Genomic DNA, 16,279 nt, shown 5'->3' on the forward strand with positions numbered 1-16,279 from the left:
GCACTTGTCCTTTTTGCATCATCACTGCAAGCAACCCAGCCTGAAACTGGCTTCACGGGAGCGCACATGAATAGTCACATCTCCCTTGATTAACTACGTTTTGGCCTGCAGTGTGCGACTGAGCATAAAACCGGGTGGCTCTGCAACACACACGTACGTTCACTTCAGGAGGCGAACCACCACAGCCCTCCGCCGGGGTTCTCTACTCCGAAAGGGTAAAACCTCAAACCCACCGCGGAAAACGGACAAACTCCGAAACCACGGCACCGAGTTTCGGATTCACCTCAAAGACAGTTCGGCGTTGGGGAGGAGAAGGCGGCTGGTGGGCAGCCGGCAGAAGCTGCCCCATGGGGCTCCCTCCTTCCCGGCCACGGTCCAGTGGCTCGTGGGCTCACCCTGGGCTCACCGAGGCGGTGGCCCCCGCCGAACACCCGCAGCCCCAGAACCCCCTCGTCCCGGCCCCGCGCCCCCGCCGCGCCCCTACCTCCGCCCGCCGCGCCGCACCGCACCGCACCGCACCTCGGCGCGCCCGGCGCAGCTCCCTGGTTACCGAGCACAACACGCCGCCCCGCCCCGCCGGCCCACGGCGAGGAAGCAGGTGCGGGGGTGGGGAGAGGGCGGGAGCGCGGGTGCGTGTGCGGAGGGGTGCGTGTGCCGTATCCTTGCGGCGCTCCCCAGCCCCCTCCGCCGCCACCGCCGCCTCCAGGCTGCAGCCCAGCCCCCCCGCCGTGCCCCGGAGCCCGCTGTCCTTGCGCGCATCGCGGGGGGGCCGCGCCCCGCCACGCCCCGCCGCCGCTGCAGCAGCAGCAAAGCCGGGGCAGCTTGTCCGGAGGCGGACGCATTGACCGCTGTGCCGGGGAATCGGGGGGGATGAGGCACCGGCCTCGGCCCCGAGCCTCGGCACCCCCGAAGTGCGCCCTGGCGAGTAGCCGTAATACTACTGAGAACGACTGTATTGAGCTGTCGCTGCTAATTACTATTACTGGTAATATTACTATTATTATTGGTGCAATATGTAGCGTGCTGTAGGGGCATTACCTTTGGCGTAGGCTCCAGAGCATCATCGCGCATAAGGCAGGGAGCTGCACAAGCAAACTGGGGCACCAGCTCTTACATAACAGCAGCAGGACAGAAATATTCGAAGGATCTAGCAAGACAGTCTGCCACTTTTGAGCTCAAACTACACTAGTCGTGCAACAGTGTTTATGCCACTAGTATAAAATGTGATTCTGCCTCTTCCAAAGACATTGCACAAACCCTATGACCTAATTGGGCTTTTTCCCTCCTTCATTTTGATTGTTACCATTAAGGCTAGATTCCTGCAGGAGACAGAAAGATATTTTTCTGCTTACGGGATGGATCATATCTGATCTGTGTCATTGGGAAAGAGAAACGCTCATTTTGTTGGGAGAAGCAGTGCCAATGAACCTCTTAGTTTTCATCTTTTCTGGCAGTACTGCAGTGATTCTACAACATTAGCATGCAGGGTGTTTACTGAGTGGACGGATGGAATCTGATTTAGGTAGCAGAGATTACTCAGCATCATCCCATCCTTTAGCACTAGTCATGCTAACATTGGTGCTACCCTTGTGATATGAACACTTACACTTAAGGCACTTATCCTGACACTACGATGCTATGGATTACACACTTGGAGCCAGGATCCTGTATGGAAGAAGCAGACATACCAGGAACTAGAGCAAAGATTTGTGTGAAACTGGGATGTGCATATCTAGGTCACTTCCAGCCATCCACAAAAATTACCTCTTCCTGACAATGAGTGTAGCCAGGCATACTGGACCTGAAATTTCCCTCCTTTTGAAGGGTTGAGGGGTTTTTAGTTTGTTTTGGTCAGTGGGTTTTTTTGTTTGTTTTGTTGGGGTTTTTTTTGTGCAGGAGGGGAACTGCTTTTTCATCCATTTTCTTTCTTACCTCTTTGTCCTGTTTCTTTGCTCTACCCAATGCCAGTTGCAGCATCAAAGATGGCAAAGGAAGTGGATGCTGACATGCTTGAGTTTCCCCTTTCTACATATATCTTTTTGCTGAATAAATTCCTCACTTTGCTTTTTTATTTAATTTTTCTAGGTGAAGAGTATGAGTATTAACACGAGAGAGAGCATTTTCACTACAAAAGCTTAGGCTTCGTATGATAATACTACTATTGTTTGAAGCAGTTCAGCAAAGTCCTTGCTAGTGTAAGCTTCCTTAATTCTCTAAATTTCAGCACTATATGCTGCACTGTATGTTTTAAAAGCTCAGCTAAAATCATTGACATATGTTCTGCCTATCAGTTGTAGCAGGAAAAATACAGAATCCTTACTGGGTTTCTGTATAATTATTTTGCCTTTAATATGCAGAAAAGAAGATGTGGCTTATTTAAATGTCTTCCTCTTCATAATTACATGAGAATGTCAAGACAGTCCAGTTCATCCTATTTGTTCTTAAACAAAATAATCAACTCCACCTGTGAGCAGAGCTGGTGTCTACCTTTTACTAAAAAGTTCCTCCAAACTAAGATGGCAGCCATTGTAAGCTCCACTGCACTTTTCCAGATTCTTTTTTGTTAGGAATAAAAAATTGTCTTTGCTATCCTAGGGACAAGGCATTACAGTTTATCATTAATACTTTTCTTATTTTGCTTTTAATTGTTAAAAAATCATGATCTGAAACTGTTGCCTCTAGGGTGTTTGCAAATAGCTCTTCTGGAAGGAAAGGGGATTAGACTGGCTGATATATAGTGGTTCTACCAAGGGGTCCCCTCACTTTCTGTGCATCCTCTGTCAACATGACTGGGCATTTTCAGAAAGCAAAAACAAGAAGTGTATTCAGTTATTTTTTATTCGTTTAAAATTAATTAATTCCTTAGTCCAAATGTATACTTTCACTTTTATTTTAAACTTGCTTCATTTTAAATAGTCATAATAAATGAGGATTCTTTACTAGATGATGACATTGGTTAATTTGAAATGTAAATATTGCTTCCACTGTAGAGACAAGAAAGAAAAGAAGAAGTAGTATAGTAACATAGGTCATTAAAGGGCTCTTACTGTGATCAAAGCATATTATATAGTGCACAGCACACTTCCAAAAGTGCTCTGGTAAGATGGCCTCAGCCAGATGAACTGCCCTGGTGGACAAGTCTAGCCAAGCACTGAAGGATAATGTCCCTCTTCTAAAAAACACATCTTCTGAGTACTCAGGTAGAACATTGCACACTACAAGGAAATACAGCAAATATCACCAACAATGGCTCTGTGCCAAGGGCAGCACAGCACCCCTGAAGGCTGCTGCTTGTAGCTGAGACATGAATGAGGTCTTTGGCACTGAAGAATTTGGGGCACTCTTCCTCAAAAGAGAAATACTCCCTATAAAAGAGGTACAGTGATGTTTCAGTTTGCCTCACTTTTGTATCACTCTCTACCTGATCCACTTTTGGTTGCCAGACTTAAAAAAAGATCTGCATCAGGTAGAGACAATCCAGAGGGCAACCGTGAGAATTGTGGAAGGTCTAGAATGCTCAGTCCAAAAGAAAAGACTGAAATAGCTGTTTAATCTAGAGATTAGAAAGTGGTGGGATATATAAAAGCATTCAAAACCATAAAGGAGCACTACAAAAGGAAGGAAATAATCGCTTCTCAGTATCCACAGTGCATAGAACAAGTAACGTGCCTACCTTGCAGCAGGTGATACTGTCATATCAGAACCAAAAATTTTTGAAGGAAATAAAGCTTTGCAGCACATACCACATAAGGAGGAAGTGAAATTTGAATCTTAAATGTGCATTTTAAAGCACAGCCTAGACAAGTGTCTTCCTGGAAGGCATTTTTAATTTTTGATTCTATGTCAGGGTGCAGAACAGGATATGTCTTTAAGTATCTTGGTCTCTTTTGAGTCCATTTGCTGCAACTGTGAATGCTATGACTGGTTTGAGCAACAGAACATACCCTTCCTTCTGCAGGTTTTGCAGCAAGCAGTAGTTGCCACTTCCTTCCTGTCAAAAACTGCCACACATATGTGCAACCTTGGAGCATTGCCACACATCTCCTGCGAGATGTGTGCAGTTCTACATCTACTTTGAGTGTACTGTATCAGGCATAAATGTATAAACATTGTATAAACATAGAATCAAAGAATCGTTTCGTCTGGACAAAGACTTGTAAAATCATCAAGTCCAACTGTTTACCCAGCACTGCCAAGTCCACCACTACACTATGTCCCTAAGCATCACATCTACACATCTTTTAAATGCCTCCAGGGATGGGGACTCAAACACTTAGCTGGGCAGCAAGTTCCAGTGCATGACAACCATTCCCATGAAGAATTTTTCCTAATGTCCAATCTAAATCTTCCCTGGAGCAACTTGAGACCATTTGCTCTTGTACAATCATTTATTACTAGGCAGAAGAGACTGACCCCACCTTGCTACAACCTCCTTTCAGGCAGCTATAGAGAGAAATAAGGTCTCCCCTGATCCTCCTTTTCTTCAAACTAAACAACTCCAGCTCCCTCAGCCACTCCTCATAAGACCTGTGCTCCAGACCCTTCATTAGCTTTGATGGACACACTCCAGCACCTCAATGTCTTTCTTGTAGTGAGACGCCCAAAACAGGATTCAAGGTATGTCCTCGCCAGTGCCAAGTACAGGGGGGCAATCACTGCCCTAGTCCTGCTGACCACGTTACTTCTGATTGAGGACAAGATGCCACTGGCCTTCTTGGCCACCTGGGCACACTGCTGGCTCATGTTCAGTGGCTGTTGACCAACACCTCCAGGTCCTTTGCCACTGGGCACCTTTTCAGCCACTCTGGCCCAAGCCTGTAGTGCTGCATGGGGTTGTAGTAACCCAAGTGCAGGACCTGACACTTTGCCTTGTTGAACCTCTTACAATTGGCCTTGGGCCATCAATCCAGCCTGTTCAGATCCCTCTTCAGAGCCTTCTTACCCTCCAGCAAATCAACACTACTGCCCAACCAGGTGTCACCTGCAAACTCTCTGAGGGTGCACTTGATCCCCTCATCCAGATCAGTGATAAAGACATTAAATAAAGAACTGGGCCCAGTACTGAGCCCCGGGGAATACAACCTGTGGAACACCACTTTTTTTCCCCAGGTTCAAGCCAAAGATCTCTGTTTGGCCAGGCCAGCCTTTCCTGCTGGCTCGTCTTTCTGCACATGGGGACAGCCTGCTCCTGTGCGTTTAAGATTTCCTTCCTGAAGAACGTCCAGCCTTCCTGGACTCCTTTGCCCTCCAGGACTGCCTCCCAAGGGACTTTGTCAACCAGTCTCCTAAACAGGCTGAAATCTGCCCTCCAAAAGTCCAAGGTAGTTGAAATCTCTCCTTATTTCTCCAAGAATCAATAGGCTGTAAAACTGCATGATATTTTTCTGCATAAAGGTTTTGTATGTTGTATGAAAACAGGTTTATATGTGTTCATGTTTTATATTTTAATGTAACGAAATCTGGGTGAGTAAACTTTGACAATAAATTAAAGATACAATAAGAAGCCAGGAATATATTCCCTCTCACATGAATTATACTGAATTACATGAAGTATATACAACAGACCATTTAACTTCCCTTGCATTATGATGAAATAAATTAATATAGTGACATGAGATTACACAAACTGATGTGGGAGTAGAAAAAAAATCAGGAAAAAATTATCTCCTAAACTAGTATATGATATCATGATATGTTCTTGTAAGTGAAGTTATCAAAATTATAAAATCTTAGAGATGCCTAATTAGCATTTATATGTACTGAATGAGCTCAGTCTAGCATACGGCAAGAGTTGAGCTAAAACAAATGACATTTATTTCTAGTGTTATTCACCCCATTATTGTCAAGAAAGTAATTATATTCTTTTGAAATGTGTTGTTTTGACAATTTTTCCTTGTTTATGCTTCACAAGTTAAACTAAATTGGAAAAAATTTCTAAAAACTCAAATTCCTATACAGGAATGAAAAGTGGAAACCCCAATATTGTCTAAAATAGGACTAAAAGGTGATTATTTGAAGGTCATAATCAAGCAGAAGTACTGCCAATTTAAAAATTCTGTTAGAAGCTGCCAAATCCAGTAGCTGAAGAGCAGCAAGGATGCCACAGATCCAGATTCCCACATCCAGCCAGTAGCAAAACTGAGTGTGCACACCCAATAAGTGCGTATAATCATTATATAAATACACATATATATGTATGTGTGGCTGCATGCACAGTTCAACTGGGACCAAAACCACAGCACTCATGCAGACACTAGTCACAGGACCAGACTGATCCTGGCTTATTAGGGTAAAAGCCTGTTAGCAGAAGATATGTACAAATACATATACAGCCATGAAATATGAATCCCTCTGGTAGCTGACTTTAAACACTCCATTGTGCCAGTGCTTAGACCCTGGATCCCAGTCTGCCCAGATCCTGAGGCCTGAGCCTTGCTACACTGGCAGGTACGGGCCCATGGACACACCAACAGACTCTAATCCCACACATTATGGTCATGGGCACATGCACGGACAGACCATGCTCTTCTCAAAGGGCTGGCTTTAGCCATTTGGTCTCTCTCCAGCAGCTGACCCCAGGCTCCTCTCCTCTCCTGCTTACCCATTGCACAGACACATTCTCCCGCTAAAAGATCTGTCCTGCAGCTGGTCCAGACATATGGCCTTACTGGATCCCAGGTTCCCTCCAAAAGCTGACCTGACCATCCTGGTCCCTCCAATAGCCAGCTGTCAGACCCCTGGTCTTTCCAGTATTACAGACATTCATGAACTTCTTATGCTGCTTTCTTGTTGAAGGAATTTGATGTTTTAGTGGCTACACACATTGATGTTCACATCCACTCACACTGTGCCTGTTCTGCAGTCTCTCCACGTCTTGGCAGCAGAGATGCAAGTGCTCCTATGGCCCCCGCTCCCTCTCCAGCTGCTTGCTCCCTCTCCACACCTGTACACACAGAACAGGGAGTGCCTCACCCAGGAAAATAGCTAGAAATGGAGTTTAATGAGACACCAAGGCAGACTGCACTGATCAGGAAATGGCCAGACAAGCACATAGACCAGAAACCTCTTTACAGAACACATTTTATCCCCTTATCCTTTTATTTTCCCACACTCTTTCACCCACCCTGTGCCTGCAGACTCCTTTGTATTGTGGAAATGAGTCTTTAAACATATAAACTAACATTTTTTAACAATGCTTTGGCATAGAAAATTAAAAAAAATAAAAAAAATCAGTTTAAAAATTCAGTCAAACATGATAAAAGTAACTTCATCATCAACCAGTAGTAAAAAGCAATCATGATCAGATTGTGCCACCATGTGGACTGTATCAAAATGATTTTTGCTTTGATGCTGGGCTAAAAAGATGCTGCAGGAACGGGCCAAGAAACTTTCAGCCATAAAACAAGTTATTTTGAATTTCCTTACATTCTATTAGAGACAAGATATCTTTGTGAACTGTGCCTTTGAAGAGCATTGGGCAGATTTTCATTTGGCACCGATCTCAAACAAACATGGACAAATATCTTATCAGGAAAAGTCATAAAACTTGGTGAGTTGTCTTCCTGTTATGTAACACTAGGCAGAATAATTGTATTTCTTTACTTGCTTGGGGTTACATGTGTGAACAGAAAAACAATCCATCTTAAATTATAAAGAAATCAAAATAATTACTTCTCTTAAATACAATAATACAGGCAAACAACAAATCTTTGTGGTAAAAACAATAAACAAGACTGAAACCACAGAGTATGTCAGTGGTCGCAGTAAAATGGTGATCTGGAGACTAAAGTAAAAGACTAACCTGGTAGGAAGAGAGAGAAAGTTGGGGTTATTAGAAAATGTGGAGCTGTCTTTTAAGGTCCAGTCTGAAAGGGCACCTAAGCAGAAGTGGAGAACAATTCGTTTAGTAAGGGCTGAGAAGCTAGGTGTGTCACCTGAAGCAGCTACAGCACCTGATAGGAGCAAATCTGGTGTTGCCAAAACATGAGAAGACAGATAAGATCACTCAGTGCTCCTTGAAAAACTATTATTTTTCCAAGAAGAAATGGGTTTTGAACCTCTTTGCCTTACTTCATTTGTTCTAAGCAGCATATGAGTCTACTGTGAAGCTTATCTACCTAATCATACAATATAGTCGCATGATTTTTCTTTACCTGTAGTCAACACATTTAGGATTCTTATCCGTCCCTGTCATTACTTGACTATTGACTGACTGACACTCAGTGGCTATTCTCCATCACTGTCATTATGCTTGAAGTTCCAAAGCTATGTTTTCTGACTTCTATAGTGGTCTGGATACAACATATGAAAAAAAACCCCAACCTATTAAAATTAAATATTTAAAATATGTTTAATGTGTTAAATATTTTAAATGATAAAGCATGTATCTGAGCCACTGTACACTATGTGTGAGTGAAAGAATTTATACAAAGTCTTTCCTGACTTCATTTTGAATATGTCTTAAGCTCATTAGGTAAGAAAAACTTGGTATTAATGAGTACTTCCATGGGCAAAAATCTGTCATCTCTGTGAAATAAATTTATCAGATATTATTTTGTACCTTTTGATGTTGACAGGTAGCACCAGAAATTCTTCTGAACAGCATCAGGATTCTTCTATGATACATCCATGCTTTTTAGTATGTTCATTTTCATTCAGGAGTGAGAAGCTCTATGTCTTTTCAAATAGCATAAAATGAGTAGGAAGCATGTTGTTTGCTATGAAAACAGATGGTGTTATTTAAAACAGTATTAAAACTTTTGTAAAACAATGCTGATTTAGAATAAAAGTTGTAAGAAGAGTAAATAATACAGAGACAATGAAAAATGATGGTACACAAACCTCTCATATATAGAAAAAGGCAAGGATCTTGCTAAGAACAAACACTTTTTGAACTAATAGATACAGAGACATTTCTAATTAATTTTTATTATTTTGACTCAGGAGCTCCCTTTGCCTAGTTCCAAAATGGAGTTTTTGGAGATATTTTGAACAGTTTCTGGCAGAACATAGTTAAGCACAAATGATAAGATTTCTAATTGGCCAGTAGAAAGGCCAAACAATGTTGAAAGAATAAATTATCATGCCTACAAAATGTTCTTCTTTTTTTTCTAAAATTACATGCTATCCATCTCTTGGCTTTAACTGTGTCCACTCTTTCAGTGCTGTGCTTTATCCTGAAGGTGGCTGCATTTTATGTGAGTCATTAATTCCTACAATGTCTGAATATTTTTTTTCACTAGATGTTTCTCATGTTCATCTGTGACTTCAAGTAAATTAGGTAGTTTCAAGATTACAGCTCTTCTGCATTGCAGTATTTATTTCAGGAAAATACTGTGCCACAATATATATATGCCACAAAAATACAGAAAGTAGTATAAATTCATCCCAATAATTATTCAGTAAATATGCTCTTCCACTGACCCAGAAAGTCCCCAAGGAAACTCCTTCTTGCTACGTTACTGCATTGGGTGAATATATTTTCCTGTCTAGACCAAATCATTGCAAAATTTTGTTCTTGGGAGGAAAAACAAGCTTTTGGAAGAGTTTGTCTCTTGTAAAAAAATCTCTCCTAACTGTGTCTCTTTGATGTCTAAAAATTAATTTTTATAGCTGAAAGAGAAGCTCAGACAGCACACTGGTGATTTATATCCTTACAGGGTTTTCCTTTAAATTGTCAATATCCCCTTTCCTCAAGCTGGTCCTCCATGTTATGGGGACCACTATGCACTTTGATTTTGGTAGTGCTGTTTGCAGATGCTTGTTAGAGTCAGAGTAAAATTTGTGGTATTAAAGCGCAGCTTATTCTAGCTCCTCAGTGCTTATTTCTGGAGATTTCATAAATTTCTCTCCAGAGAGTGTTTTTGTTGTTGTTACAGAGTTTTTATAAAATATTGTGGAACAGAAAGGCCTAATTTTGTATTCATGTTGCATTGATGGATATCACAGAATCACAGAATGTACCAAGCTGAAGGGACCCACAAGGATCATTGAGTCCAACTCCTGGCCCTGCACAGGCCCATTCCCAAGAGTCACACCATGTGCCTGAGTATCATCCAAATGCTTCTTGAACTCTATCAGGCTTGGTGCTGTGAACACTTCCCTGGGGAGCCTCTTCCAGTACCTAACCACCCTCTGGGTGAAGAACCCTTTTCTAATATCCAACCTAAACCTCCCCTGACACAACTTCAGTCATTTCCCTTGGGTCCTGTCAGCTGTCACCACAGAGAAGAGACCAGTGCCTGCCCCTCCTGTTCCTCTCACGAGGAAGATGTAGATTGCGATTAGGTCTCCCCTCAGTCTCCTCTTCTCCAGGCTGAACAGATCAAGTGACCTCAGCCACTCCTCATGCAGCTTCCACTCAAGGCCCTTCACCATCTTCATTGTCCTCCTTTGGACACTCTCTAAGAGCTTAATATCTTATATTGTGGTGCCCAAACCTGCACATAATATTACAGGTGAAGCCACATCACTGCAGAGCAGAGCAGGACAATCCCCTCCCTCACCCAGCTGGCGATGCTTTGCCTGATGCCCCCCAGGACACGGTTGGCCCTCCTGGCTGCCAGGGCACTGTTGGCTCGTATTCAACTTGCCATTGACCAGGACCCCAGGGTCCCTTTCCACTGCACTGCTTTTCAGCATCTCATTCCCCAGTCTGTACGAACAGCTAGGGTTGCCTCATCCCAGGTACAGAATATGGCAGTTTCCCTTGTTGAACTTCATATGGTTTGTCGAGGTCTCTCTGCAGGGCCTCCATGCCTTTGAGGGAATCAACAGCTCCTCTGAGTTTTGTGTCATGACTATACTAGACACTGTTTTGACTAGCACCTCTGACTTTGAAGTGCAGCACCCTAGAAATAAAAGGGCAACCTGCCACAGAGTTACCTGGACCACCAACACTCTGCAGCACAGACTTGCTACAGACTCATATCCTCTGGACAGAGAAAAGAGCAATACAGTCATTAGCGGCTTACACAACTGGAAGAATAAGGGTTATGTAGAGTTGACCATATCTGCCTTTTTCATTGAATTCTTTTGGGTTATTTTGTTTCTGCCCAAGCTTTGGCAACTCAAGGCCACTCTGTGATTTTCCATTCTTCAATGTTTCAATATTATAAGCCACAAGGTTACAGATATAATGTTTAAGAACCAAATGACACTGAGACATTTCTAATTAATTTTTATTATTTTGATTCAGGAGCTCCCTTTGCCTAGTTCCAAAATGGAGTTTTTGGAGATATTTTGAACAGTTTCTGGTAGAACATAGCTAAGTACAAGGCTCTGAACCTATGTTACACTTTTAACCACAAATCAGATAATGTGCCCGGGCTCCAATGATCTTGGATCCTCTGTAAGAAGACCATAGATACCTCTGTTGATCTAGCTGAATCTGAACTCCCAGTCCTCAAAGTAAGGCAGAGCCTACCAGGTTCTTCTGTCCTCCAATCTATGCCTTAACTAGCAGCTTTAGAGATGAGCCATCTGATAATTTTCTGAGTAGACTAGGGAAAACACAGCATTGATTCCCTCTAGATCCTTGGGATTGGTTTTTTGTTTTCTGTTGTCTTCTGATGAAAACCATATTAGATGCTTCCTGTTCCACTTCTCTTTTCTAATCTCAGAAGTCTCAGCCCAACTCCAGTCAGGTCAACACATCCCAAGAAAAATTCAAACAGACTTCTTTCTATTGCTGAGGAGTAGGCAGGTAAAGCCAGCCTGTTCGTTTTATTGACTGTTCTTCAAAATGAGAAGTAGCAAGTGATTAATCACTCAGTCAGAGCGCATTTTCTCTGATTTTATCTGAAGATCAGATGGAAGTTGTCATCACCATACAAGAATCTTCAAATTATATTCCTGAGAGCTGGAAATACTTGTTATTTCAAAAGATGTGTGACTTATCTTTGTCTTCAAAATTGGAAAGTGGAAGCATTCTTGCTGACATTAATTCCCCTATTTCTGCTTCCCCTTACCATTTCTGGTGGTTGTCTAGTTAATGAAATCTCCACAGTATTGTCTATTTTTTAAATCAAATCCATGCCTGGTCAGCACAGTCTTACTTATGCCTTAGGACTGTTCCCTGATCAGTCCAGAGCTTTTTGGCTAAGATCAGGTGATCTTAACTGAAAGAGTTTGTAGTCATTTCTGGTGTATGCCCTTTAATTCCACATTTTAGTCTACTGTGCTTTCTTTCTTAAGTAGTCATTTTGTTGAATGCTTTGCTTTTGTAAGCTGTCTGTTCCCTAACATTTTCATCATCTCTCATTATTTTATTTCCTGGTGTTTTTAATTATTCATATCAAGATTGTAAGTCCATGTAATTCAATTTACTGATGCAGATTTCTGTATGCTGAAAGTCTGCTTCAGAATTCCTACATCTTAGATGCGCTTGTCCCTCAAGTCTTTTACAGAATAAATCAGGACTTATTCCACTGAAAGTTTCATCAGTGTAAAACTGAAAAGCGTGTATGAAAGTGTACATGCATTCTCTTAAGGAATACCAAGCTCTTTGTACTTACTGGTAAATGATTTTCTATATCTGGAGTTTCTGCAGTCACTCCACTCTTGGATGGCTGTGTCCACAACTCCTAGCCCTTACAGCACAAGACTTATTAAGCTTACTCTCCCGAACAGCAAGCCGTCTGAAAGCAGTAAAAATTAATGACCTGCAATAGGAAATGGTTAAATTAATTTTTCACCAGTTTCCAAAGGACAATAATTGCATTTCCAGTCTCTGTGGAGCTCTCCGATTAGCTTGCAGAGGGACTCGGGTGCTCAGCCGCGTGGAGGTTACAAGTACAGAAGTTTGTGTGGGTGCTCAGGAGAGAGGGAGTAGCAGGGATTGTTGGGTGGCTAGGATGGCTATATGGGTGAGGTTGAGGGCAAAGATTTGTATGTTTTATGGCTCTGGAGAGTACTGGGATGACTAGATTTGCTGAAATAAGAAGGAAAAGATATGTGGAAGGAATGATTACAGCAGTCTTCCATCAGAGCAAAATACTATAGTTAGCTTGGGACAGAAATTCTCTGGGACTCATGGGTATGCTGAAGGAAGCACAGTTTTCATGACATGACTTTTATCTTTGGCCCACCAAAACCTGATCAGGTGCCTGCTTTTGCTTTTGATTACTTCTCTACTTAAGGTGAGGTGAGACAGACAGACAGCTTGCTGCCACAATCTTCTCATTACAGCAATAAGTAACGAGCCTACTCTAATAAACTACATCTCAACAAGCAAGGCAAAGATGACAGACCTGGCAAATATGCATCCTGTGAAATGTCTTTAGCCCTTGAATACTGCTCTCAGGGGAAGGTCAAAGAAAATCGTCAAAAAAGAAAATAACGATGACTAGAAGCTTGAACTTTTGCTTTTCAACATGATATTTTCCTGCAGAGTACAGGAAAAGATCATTTCCACAAAAAAGAAGTGCAGATCACCTAGTCTCACTGTAATTTGTTTGCATATTACTTAAGTACAACACAGTTGAGATTGCCATATAGGCTGCCTCGGGGAAAATAAGAATAATTAGTAATAAAAATAAGCAAGCTAAGTTGACATACGAGGCATTGTCCATGGACTTTATAGTCCTCAAAGCCATCACTTACAGTGTTATAAGATATTGTGACAATCTTTGTACTTTTCTAGATGGGCAATCTTGGCTTTATATACTTAAGAACATTTTGACTTCATGTAAATTTGAATTTTCCTTTGGCAAATCAAAAGTACTGTAACAGAAGAATACAAGTCCACCTAATTTCCTCATGAGTTGCATTTGAAGTTTTTTGGATTTATGTGAATAAATGGATACTCCATAACTATGGTGTGATCCTGTCAACCAGAGGAAGGGAACATTAAATATTCATGACTACTGAAGGGCAATTTCCTTCAATTGTTCATCATGCCTCCATTCTTAACCTTCCCCATAGGATTTCCTCTTGCTCTAAACTTCAGAAAAGGTTTTTTTCCACTAGAGTTTTTTAATTGTACTAGTAAACTGATGAAGGGGGCCATAATTGTCAAATATTGGTTGTTTTATTGCTTCAGTTACACGTATACTTATGGTGGGACTCAGAAAGCAGACTTTTACTACAATAAGCCATTTGCCTAGAAAAATGAAAAAAGAATTTTTAATCTGTTCATCTATCAAACAAATGCAGTCATGAAAATTAAGCAGTATGCTCACAGTAAACCTAACTAAATCAAAACCAAAATGGTATCTGTGCTGGCGTATGATTCTTCAAAGACTGTTTTTATATTACTAGCCTTGTAGACCAGATATAGATCTGGGAAAAAGTAATTAAGTAATCATAGAATCATAGAATCAACTGACTTGGAAAAGACCTCTGAGATCATCAAGTCCAACCCTTGATCCAACACCACCGTGGTTACTAGACATGGCACATCCAGTCTCATCTTAAAAACCTTCAGGGATGGGGAATCCACCACCTCCCTGAGCAGCCCATTCCAATGTCTGATTGCTCTCACTGTAAAATATTTCTTGCTAAAATGAAATAATAGAGTTTTCAATACTCAGGGATGCAAAGAGGGCCATCAAGGGCTGGTGATTTTGAGACATCTGCCAGCTGCTTGTAGAGTAATTCATCACCCTCATCATCCTAATTGGGTGGTCTATAACAGACTCTCACCAGGATGTCAGCCTTGTTGGCCCTCCCCCTGATTCTGATCCACAGGCACTCAACCTTATCGTTACTGACTTCAAGTTCTACAGAGTCAAGAGGCTTTCTAACATATAGACCCCCCCCTCCACCTCCAGGCATAATACCTTAGAGTGGGAAAAACCCAATTATAAAGTGTCTCTATATTATTTTATTTCTTTTTAGCATTGGTATTTATAGAAGAAGCTTTGGAAACAGCCTCAAATAGAAACACATGGAGAGTAAAGATTTTGTTCTTACCATCATTCTATTCTCATTTTTGGAAAATATTTCAGCTGTTCAGGAGATATAAACACTCTCTAAATGCTTATCTGCCCATTCCACACCTATTATGATATCTTATTATGTTTAGGGATATTTTCATCATCAACAATGTATTTGGATTAGGCTCTTATCTAACACATATAATAACTGCTGGGAACTGTTTTCACTAAAATATATATAAAAATGGGTCTCGGAAACATACCTTGAATCCAGTGTGACATGTTTCTTGGTTAGACTAACTGTGTGAAAAAATGAAGACCATGACAATTGTAAGTCCTAGTTTACATCTCAGCAAAAGGATTACAGATGACAGTCTCTTCCCACCCACAGGCAGCAACACTGCAGAGGCAGTGAACATCCACACAGGTTCACTGATGGATAATTCTGCATACAAGTGATAGTACAGAGGAATATTTTTTTCATTTAATAAGGGAATGCTGCATGATAAGTCAAGTCCATTAAATTCTGTGTGACAACTGGGGACAAATACAATTCTACTTCTAAACAGTTCATGCATTGTTCACATGTACATGCTGCTCACACCAGCAAACTCATGTTTGTGAAAGAGAAGTGTCTCTCAGTGTGAACAAATACAGCTACATCTGTGAGCATTATTTTTCAACGAAATTGTAAGTTTCAGACCATCCTAGCAAGTCGAAAAATGAATTACATTTCCTCACACCTTTTTAACAGCAGATAGGACGGAATACAACAGCAAGAGATGATTTTTTTATCCAATACTGGTAGCTGGATGAAAAATTTGCAGCTCAACTGTAGAACTCTATCAGCTACTACAAAAGTGTTAAAATACAATTTTGTTATCATACTGAATTGTGTTTGGGTGTTGTTTCTTTCTGTCCCCTTACTTGGTCCCTTTCTTAGTGTAGAAAAAATAGGATGGTAATCTGAATTAAAGTAATGAGTTTACTAAATGTCATGCTTCAGCACTGCAGGTCTCAGAACTTTCAGGTGAGCAGAAGTGGATAGAAGGACTCTGAGGTTTTGCTCAGAAGGGGGAAGGCAAGGAAATATTGTACCCTAAAAACATTATGGCAAATCACTTTTCTAGATTGTAAATTTGTGTAATACTGGCAAATTTGTCCTTTGGATAAACATTTTCCACACTTTGGAAAACATATTGCTGGATTTCATTTTCATCTGCTGAATGGGAAGCGGTTCACAGGATGCATTTGTAGAACAGAGAAAGAAGAGGGATTTTCTGACTTACTGACTCCAGTTCTCTGCCCCTCTGAGAAATCATGTCACATAATCTTCTTTAGTAATTTATCTATTATTCCTCCATTTTACCCAATTAATTCCATGTAAGAAAAGAAAACTTAGA

General features: G+C 41.3%; 1 protein-coding gene across 16 annotated transcripts in view; it reads right to left on the reverse strand.

Moving 5' to 3' along the window:
• The window catches only part of SYNE1 (spectrin repeat containing nuclear envelope protein 1), a 309,124-nt gene extending 308,070 nt beyond the window's left edge, over nt 1-1,054 (reverse strand). For 14 of the 16 annotated variants that reach the window (XM_027688509.1, XM_027688518.1, XM_027688501.1 and 11 more), the window contains exon 1: nt 485-552. The gene's annotated coding sequence lies outside the window, so the exon portion shown is untranslated. Of the gene's footprint in view, nt 1-484; nt 599-1,038 lie in introns of those variants that run through there. The other 2 variants (XM_027688374.1, XM_027688366.1) reach the window with 2 other exon arrangements.
• Nucleotides 1,055-16,279: the final 15,225 nt, after the last annotated feature.

The sequence above is a fragment of the Neopelma chrysocephalum genome, unplaced genomic scaffold (assembly GCF_003984885.1).
Source record: "Neopelma chrysocephalum unplaced genomic scaffold, ASM398488v2 Primary Assembly neopelma1_23, whole genome shotgun sequence".
Taxonomy (NCBI): Eukaryota; Metazoa; Chordata; class Aves; order Passeriformes; family Pipridae; genus Neopelma; species Neopelma chrysocephalum.